Here is an 8,717-nt window from a genome sequence, read left to right as displayed (position 1 = left end):
CAATCATCCTTTAATTTTTCATTCCAGTTTATTTCCTGAGCGTGTATACTTACACGTTAAATTTCCACAAAATTATGCAAACAATTAGCTCCAACTCAGCGCTAATGATCTTCAAATAGCTTAACGAAGTGGCTTCTAAAAATTGGCCTTCCATGTGATCTCTAAAATCCTCTCGATCCACTAAAATCCTCTCGCGATACCTGCATAGCATCGAAAATAAAAAGCAAATAAATATTGCTAAGTACTTAACTTCCGTCGTTACAGTTTCCGGACAGCCACTGTCGGGAGCGAAGGGGGAGGGACGTACCGGAGGCGCTCATTTCATTGGGTCATTACAGAATCACCTGCAGGTGAACAGCCTCGTGAAACCTTCCATTACAATGTAGAGTCGGACAGGACAAGTGTTCATTAGCGCGACCATAATGAAAGGCGATGGCATTGTCCCAGGAACTTCCCAGGACGATTACCAGGTTAACGTTTGGGGGAAAGTTGCGCCTCCTCCCTTTAACAGTTCTGGACACGCAAAGGATGTGGCTCTCCATTTGGAAACGAGCATTGAAAGGGGAAAATTGATCTCGGTCCGCTGCCGTGACTATTATTGGAGAGGCACCAGTTCTAAAATCATACCATTACGTCGTTTCATTACATCGCGAATTGCCGTAGTTAGTTCGTTAAGAACTTCTCAGCGGATGGCGGAGCAAGTGACAGCTGTTGTAAAATTTTCGATATCAAAGATGCTCCGCTCTGCGAAGACAGTCATAAATATCTTAGTAAAATCTTTAATATTTAGAAATTATTTTCCATATTTAAATTTTTTAAAGAGTTTACCTAAAAATCTGCACTTCTGGAAAAGAACAATACTTTCTTTTGTAAGGATTTATTTATTTTTATCTAAGGAGATACCTGGTTGTAACGAAAGTTTTCTGCCAAAAAAAAGCTTTCTTGATAAAGTCAGGAAACAGAAAAAAGGAAAGAAAAAAAAAAAAAAAAATGAAAGCAATTTTTTTAGTGCGGGTAAGAGTAATTACCACTCAAATCTATGATTTTCTGCCAACGCTTTGATAGCTTTTCAAAGCCTTCGGCCTAGAAACCTGGTGCCCTCCAGTCCGAAAGCACTTCGACCTCATTTCGGACGTCCTGCACAGAATGGAAGATAGCACTAGCAAGATGTAGTTGCAGGTGTTGAAAAAGGTAGATGTCCGAAGGCTTTATGGATATTTATTGTAATTTAATATATAAATTATCTATGTACACTCTCCCTACTATTCTGTGCTTTGTTTTGGATTACTGTCTGATGTATATATTGTATATAGTGGTCTTTTGTATATTTTATTATTTCTTATTACTGCATATGTTGATATTCATTTATGTCAACATGTGGTCACCACTTGGACTCTGAATCTCAGCGACAAATAGGCAATTTCTTTTTATCCACTTATGCCATTGCCATGCGTGCTTATCTCCGCCAAGGCCTACAGTTACTGAAGTATGTTTTTTCGGACTCACACATCGTTTCTCCCCAGACTTTTTGTTATGAACTCAAATTTGTTTCTTCGAATTATCTCTCCAACTATTCGTAACCACATAGATTCGAAAATCGTAAAACATCTACGCCGGGATAGCGTCATAACGCGGGGACCCGTACAGCGATAAACTCGTCGAGTTTGCCTGAGCCGAAGGCTTTATGGTGGTGTGACAAAATATCCCATTCGAGTCCGTACAGAGTCCAGCCGATGAATGCAACCACACGTGATCTTGCATTATCTTGATGGAACATTACCTTTTAGCTCCAGAATTCAGTTCGACGTACTCGCTGTGCACCTCACTTGTCGAGGGTTTTACATTTTTACAGTTACTTTTTGTGGATAATATCACGGGAATCCCACCAGATACAAAGCATGGTCTTTTTGTTAGTCAAATTGATGCCGACTGACCAGCCCCCTTTTCGGCCTGTGTTGTTGAAGTAAACCCACTTTTCATCACAAGTGACGATCCGGTCCAGAATTTTGTCCTTGCGTTGATATTCGAGCTGACTCGCAACAGGGAAGACAAGCAAGCTCGAAGACGTCTGTCCTTATCTGCTTGAGCCAGCTCTTGCGGCACGCAGCGATTGAACTTGTGCGTCAAGTTTATATGATGCGTAGCGCGAGTAATAAACATGGCACTAACTCTAACTCCTCAGCAAGCTTTGGAGTGCTTCCATACTGATCTTCCTTTTACAAGTTCTCGCAGGCGAGCTTCATCAACATCAGTTGGCCTGTCAAAACACTTTGCTTCTTGAATGTCATAGTTCTTGTTTTTGAACTTTTGGTACCAAATCTTCACAGTGTCATATGATACAACATTAGTACCTAAAGCTGTACACATAATTTGGTGACATTCTGTAGCTGACTTTTTGCAACAGAACTGGATGTAAATGATGGTTCTACTCTGGTAGTGTGATAATTCCATTTCAGACACCTTGATGATAATGATACTTTTTTACAAATTTCACAATGCAGTGTTCAAAATCAAGTGCCTGTCTTTCAAATGCCAAAAATAGTTTGACAAAATATGATTAAAGACTCCAACGCGAACTGTTTGCGCAGACGATATTTGCGGTGGCTGGAAGCTTTCGTTAAAACCCGATATTTTATGTTCATTGCCTTTACTCTCAATCGCCCTTTCCGTTTTCCTGCCAGAATGCTAATTTTAGTTCGCGCGTATTCAGAGAGATAGTACTTAAAGGAAGGTATTTTTTACATGGCTTAGTGACAGCGTGTTCCGCCTGCTAAAGGCCACGTTGCTAATTGAAATCTAAGATAGGCGTTGTTTTATTCTTGCCAACAGTTCTTGTCGGTATAGATTTGAGCAAAATGCACGGTATTTATTTCTGCATAGCCTTCATTTAACATAGTTTTAATTGAATTTCTAACTTTCTGAGTTACGCCATAAATGCTGGCTGGTTTGCAATCACAATGAGTGTCTTCTTTTAAACTATTTTAGTTCTTAAACCCTTCTTATGTTTCTGTACTCTTTTACATAGCGATAAATCGCTTCCATCCATCCAAGAATCTCGATTTACTAAATCGATAGCTTAGTCTTCCGAAAAAGGTCAGACTCTATAATTTCATGCAAGATCTTCGAAAAGGGTGAGTACGAGTTTTATTTTCTTAAATATTGATGCTAGATTTACACTTTAACTTACAAAGTTTCTCGAAATAAGGTAGCGAATTTTATGAAAATTATTTCTCCTCTGGGAAAGGGGAGAGGCAAGTTTTCGCAAATATAAATTGTAACCTTTTTTTTTTTTTTTTAAATCCTACTAAGTAAAGTCTAATTGGCAAAATGCTGTTAATACTATAATGTATTTCTCCCGCCTTTTTAGCATGCCTTCGTTGTGTAGTGGTCAGCACGCTCGACGCGCATTCGAGAGGTCCGTGGTTCGAGTCCCGGCGAGGACATTGCTCATTTTTCATCTTTCCTGCTGCGAAATATCCTAATATCTCTACAGTAGCGCCTGAACTAAAAACGGTGGTAGATGACGATTCTCCACCACCATGATTTGGCGATTGGGTCCCATAATCCCTAAAACGAGAAGTATATAAGATATTTCTTTCTCCTTCTTGGCATGTCTTCGAGGTGTAGTGGTCAACACGCTCGGCGCGTATTTGAGATGTCTGTGGTTTGATTCCTGGCGAGGGCATTGCTCATCTTTTATATCTCCTGCTTCGAAATAACCTAATGTCTCTACAATACCTTAATAAATTTAACGTAATATATTCTATACATTTACCGCAAAGTTTGTGCAGATATATAAAGTTTCAAGGCACTAATAATAAAACTCATAATGAGTGCTGTTTTATCTACACTGGAATCATACATGCATATAAACACATCCACTATCTTACCCGGCTCGGTGATTTTTTTGCTTTAAAAGTCACTGAATTATGTAGTTTTTATACTTCGGTTAAAACTTTTGTGCCTTTAGTTAATCTGCATGCAATAGTTGTAGAATTATCAACGATTTAACACCGTAAGTTGCACTATACCTAACGTGGCTGATTTGTATACATTTTTTTTACATGTTGTTCTCGAGAGTAGTAAATTAAGTTGGTGTACCAAATTCAGTATCTTCTTGCACAGTGGGATCATAAGTTAACTTTCAATTTTGTGCACCGAAAATTTCGTCTTTCTGTCCGTTAGCCGAATTGCTTGTCTTTGCACACAAACTCTAATTTTAATTGTAAAAATTATCTTTTTTAACTGCATTTGGTGTTTTAGATTTTTCTGTATTTTACATTTTTTGATGAAGATATTTTGAGTTTTTATGTATTTTTGCCATGCCTCGAAGTCAGAACTGAATTGATTTGAGGAAAAATATATCTCTAATGAAATTCGAGGAAATAAATTTAAATGAAGTGCAGTGAAAAAAGCGCATAATTTAATAGGCCGTCCAAGGATGTCAATGTGGTGTCTATATCAGATTTTTTCGCTTCCTTGTTTAAAGTGAAGAAAGTATTGTAATTGCGAAAAATTTCGAGTTTCGTATTTCAACGAAAATATTCACTTTGACCACACTCGAATCCATTTAGACGCTTTTTTGTTTGACACGTTTACGTACAGATTGGAAAAAGGACTATTTTCCCAAAACGGATTGTAAATAATATTTAAAATGGATCAGAAGGAATGTTTTCGTGACAATCTCTATGTACGTACGTACGTAAAATATCTTCATCAAAAATTGTAAAATACAGAAAAATCTAAAACACCAAATAGAATTAGAAAAGACAATTTCCTGCATAACTCAGTAATGATGAGCCATAGAACGTTGAAATTTTGTACATGGGACAGCTAATAACATGTAGTTGTTCACTTCCATTTTTGTTGCAATCGACCGCCCCAAACATAGATATAATAATCAAATTAAAAATGGGAATACTCCGATCAAAAATGCCAGTTAAGTAAAAATTAGAAATTACAATTCGAAATCGACATCAATTCCAGTCAACTAAGTTCCAATCCCTAATCCCCCAGTTGTCCTTTAAAAGGAGAAGTATATAATGTGTTTCTTCCCCCCTTTCTAGCATACCTTTGTGGTGTAATGGTCAGCACACTCCGCGTATTCGAGAGGTGCAGGTCCGAGCCCTGGCCAGGGCATTGCTCATTTTTCATTAATGAATCTACAACCCCTCGACTTAATTAATTTTTGATGCGATATTTCTGTTCGTTTTTAATGGAAATGAAAATAATGTAAAGTCAACTGACTGAAATTCTGAAATCTTTCAACGCCGTATTTTCAAAAAATGCTTCTTCACTGGCTGCATAAAATAGCTTTGGAGGCCGCCAGTTTTAGATCACTGTATTAAGTCACTTCCAAAACGCACTATCATTAGATCAAAATATTCCCCCCCCCCGTTGCTGTAGAGGGGGGGAGAGGCAGAGTTCCAAGATGTTGATAGAATCTTTTTACACCTCCTGTCCGTTAAGTCAGCAACAGCCGTTTCTGAACAACACCACAGGTGGTCAGCATGTTTCATTCATCATCGCCTCAAAGAGGCTGAACATACGAAAACGTCCCTCCCCCCATCTTATATATAAATATATATGTGTGAAAATAATAATAAAAAGACGCATTGCTTCACTTGGTTTATTATCATGCTCAGATATCTCTCAAATATGTGTCAGACAGACAGCCTTCCTTCGGTTTCCATTCATTATTTCGCATTCGCCAATTTTACGGCAGGTGTTTGATTCCTCACAGTCTGGTAAAAGAATTACTTTACAACGAAAAATGTCTGCATGTAGTAAAGAAACTGAAATTTTACACATAAGGTACTTTGTAAAAAAATTTTTATTCCGAAAAATCTCCTCCAAAAAATATGTCAGAATTAACTGGTCAATTTTGCTATCGTTTGAGACAATTAAGTATCGTTTGCTCTGAAAGTGGAACACGTAAACATGCTTTGGTTCGAAGGTTATGTTTTTCTACTCCAGCCGAAAAGGAATACTCTCCTTTTTCAGATAACTTTTTTTTTTTTTTTTTTTTTTTTTTTTTTAAATTCATGAATTTAACATTTTTAGACACTGTTATGAGCATGAAACGTTGCAGGCTTTCCTTTTTACTACTTTGTACGAAATGAAGGAAGTATTGTAATCACGAAAAATTTCGGATATTATATTTCGACGAAAATATCGCTATCAAATGCAATTTAACGATGTTTTTGCGTGACATCTGTACGTAAAGATAGAATAAAGGACTCTTTCTTAAAACGCATTGCAAAATGGATTCTAAAGATATTTGTTCGTGGCGTCTGTATGTACTACATACGTATTTATCTCGCATAAAAAAACGAGTAGCTTCAGAACGTTGACATTTTCACATTTTCTATACAGGACTGCTATAACATATAGTTGTGCACCTCCCTTTTTGGCTGCAATCGGCCGTACCAAAACTATATAATAGAAAGTACTGACTAAATTTTTTTTTCTTACAATAATTTATTTCAATAGTTTAATTGAATTTCTGTTCCGTGCAGGTGATATATGAAAAACATTTTCTAATATTATATGCATATGTATATATATATATATATATATATATATATATATCTCCACTCTGTTACTCGACTCGGCGAGTTCAGTTTTATTTATTCTTATGTGTTGGCAAATTATGCATTTTTTGCTTTAAAAATGACTGAATTATGTTGTTATATTCCCGGTTAAAATTTTTATGCCTTTAGTTAATCTGCGTGCAATAGTTGTAGAATTTTAAAAGTTGTTTAAATGCAACTACGCCTCACTTAGCAGCCATATTTGTTTACATTCGAAACTTAGCAGAATAGTGAATCAAGTCAGTTTCTGCACCTTCAGTATCTTTTTGCCGAGTGGGACCAAAAGTAAACTTTCAGTTTTGTGCACCGAAAAATCTGCTTGTTGGTCGCTCGTCGAATTGCTTGCTTTTGCTTAGAAACTCTAATTTTGCTAGTAAAAAATTAATTTTTTAATTGTTTGAACTGTACTTGGCGTTTTATGTTTTTCCATATCATTCAATTTTTAATGAAGATATTTTGAGTTTTTATGTATTTTTGCATTGCCACGAAGTGAGAACCGAATTAATTGAATGAGAAATATACGTATCTAATAAAATTCGAGTAAATAAGTTTATATGAAATGCAGTAAATGCGCATGTAATTTAATATTCCGTACAAGGAAGTCATGTGGTGCCCGCATCAGATGTTTTGCGTATAGAAAGCAACACAATTATTGAAAAAGTGCACTTGTGCTTACAATATTGTGTCTTATTCTACGGTCTGGCGGACGAGGAGAACTTACCGAGTTAAAGAAGAAATAACAATGTCTCACTGTGAGTAGTTAGCAAAATAATAAAAAAAAAATTACAATTAAACAAAAATTTAAAATCTGAAAAGTTTCAGATTTTAAATTACGTCTTAAAGGGGCCTTTTTTTTTTTTTTTTTTTTTTTTTTTTTTTAAGTTCTGTGTGTTACCTTTATTTATTAAATATCATGTTCTACGTACTCAAACCATAAAATTCAGTTCAACAGCAATATCGCAAAATAATTTTAAAATGAGCATATCTTTAGAATTTCCGATACAGAGTTTCGTGATTTGTACATAATTTTTTTTCCCCTTCGTAGTTTTGCCATTGCTCGCTTTGAAACCGTTTAGTTTGTTAATCAAAAATGCGTTGAAGTGTTAAAAAATAAGAAATGGATAATAAAACAAATTTCAAATTCAAATTAGGGCTTCCACATGCCCATATTCTATAGAAGATTATGTTATTCAAATTTTTATGGCTCTAGGTACCGTTGTTTTATCACAATGCGAGAAACATACATACATTCATTATTTAAATTATTTAAATATAATGCAGGGCTATAATATCTGGTGGCAACAATTTGAAAAGCGACTCGCCGTTTATAGTTTTCAACGCAAAATGCCAAAACGAAATTAATAGTACTTCTGGGCAAATTGCCCCTTTGGACTAAAAAAAAGGTAAAAAGTGTTAGGAATCATCCGTTGCGTAGGAAGTGGATATGTTCTTGACAAAATGTGGTGTTAATATTAACATTTTTCTCCACTCTCTTTATTTTTAATTTGCCATTATATGAAAGAGCAGAAATAATCATATATCCCTTTATAAATATTTCTTTAAATTCTGTGAACCAATTTAAGATTATTTGCTTCTCCTTTTTGATGATAATAAAGGAATCTCTTTTTATTGCAATCATTTAAATACACCCAAGATTCATATATTGTAACAACATTTTCCCATTTTGTACGGATAATTTGCTCACAAAGAATTCTATAGCACGTTCTGCTTTCGACGATATACAGTGTCTTCCGAAAGTGTTCGGACATTTTAAGAATTTGCAGAAAAAGCACTGTAACCTGGAACTGAATTCGAATATAAAGCCTAATATTTCTTTATATCATCTCCATTTGATTTTCAATAAAACTAAACTTTTTAATTTTTAATACTAACTCATTTTCTTTTTAGAAATTTGAAAATGTAAGGAGGCATACATAAAACACGCAGCAAAAGTGATTGTACCCTGAAATATTTTCGTAAAATTTCATGAATAAAATTATAGTCTACCACTTCTTTTTAATTTTTGCATTTTGGTGACGTTTAAGAAATTGTTTGGCTTTATTTTTTGCTTACTTACTTTGATATATTTAATTTAATGTTTAAAAATGGCTTCTATCCATGAGG

At 35.2% G+C, this 8,717-nt stretch overlaps 1 non-coding gene across 1 annotated transcript; it reads left to right on the top strand.

The window, feature by feature from the left end:
- The first annotated feature begins 3,370 nt into the window (after positions 1–3,370).
- TRNAA-CGC (transfer RNA alanine (anticodon CGC)) lies at positions 3,371–3,443 on the top strand. Its single transcript has one exon. It is a non-coding gene; the product is annotated as a tRNA-Ala (tRNA).
- The last annotated feature ends 5,274 nt before the right edge of the window (positions 3,444–8,717 follow it).

This window comes from Stegodyphus dumicola, chromosome 6, assembly GCF_044657685.1.
Source record: "Stegodyphus dumicola isolate Sdum_Otavi_A_Nest chromosome 6, ASM4465768v1".
Classification (NCBI taxonomy): Eukaryota; Metazoa; Arthropoda; class Arachnida; order Araneae; family Eresidae; genus Stegodyphus; species Stegodyphus dumicola.
The sequence above is the reverse complement of the archived record's forward strand: the minus strand, read 5'-3'. Positions and strand labels throughout refer to the sequence as shown.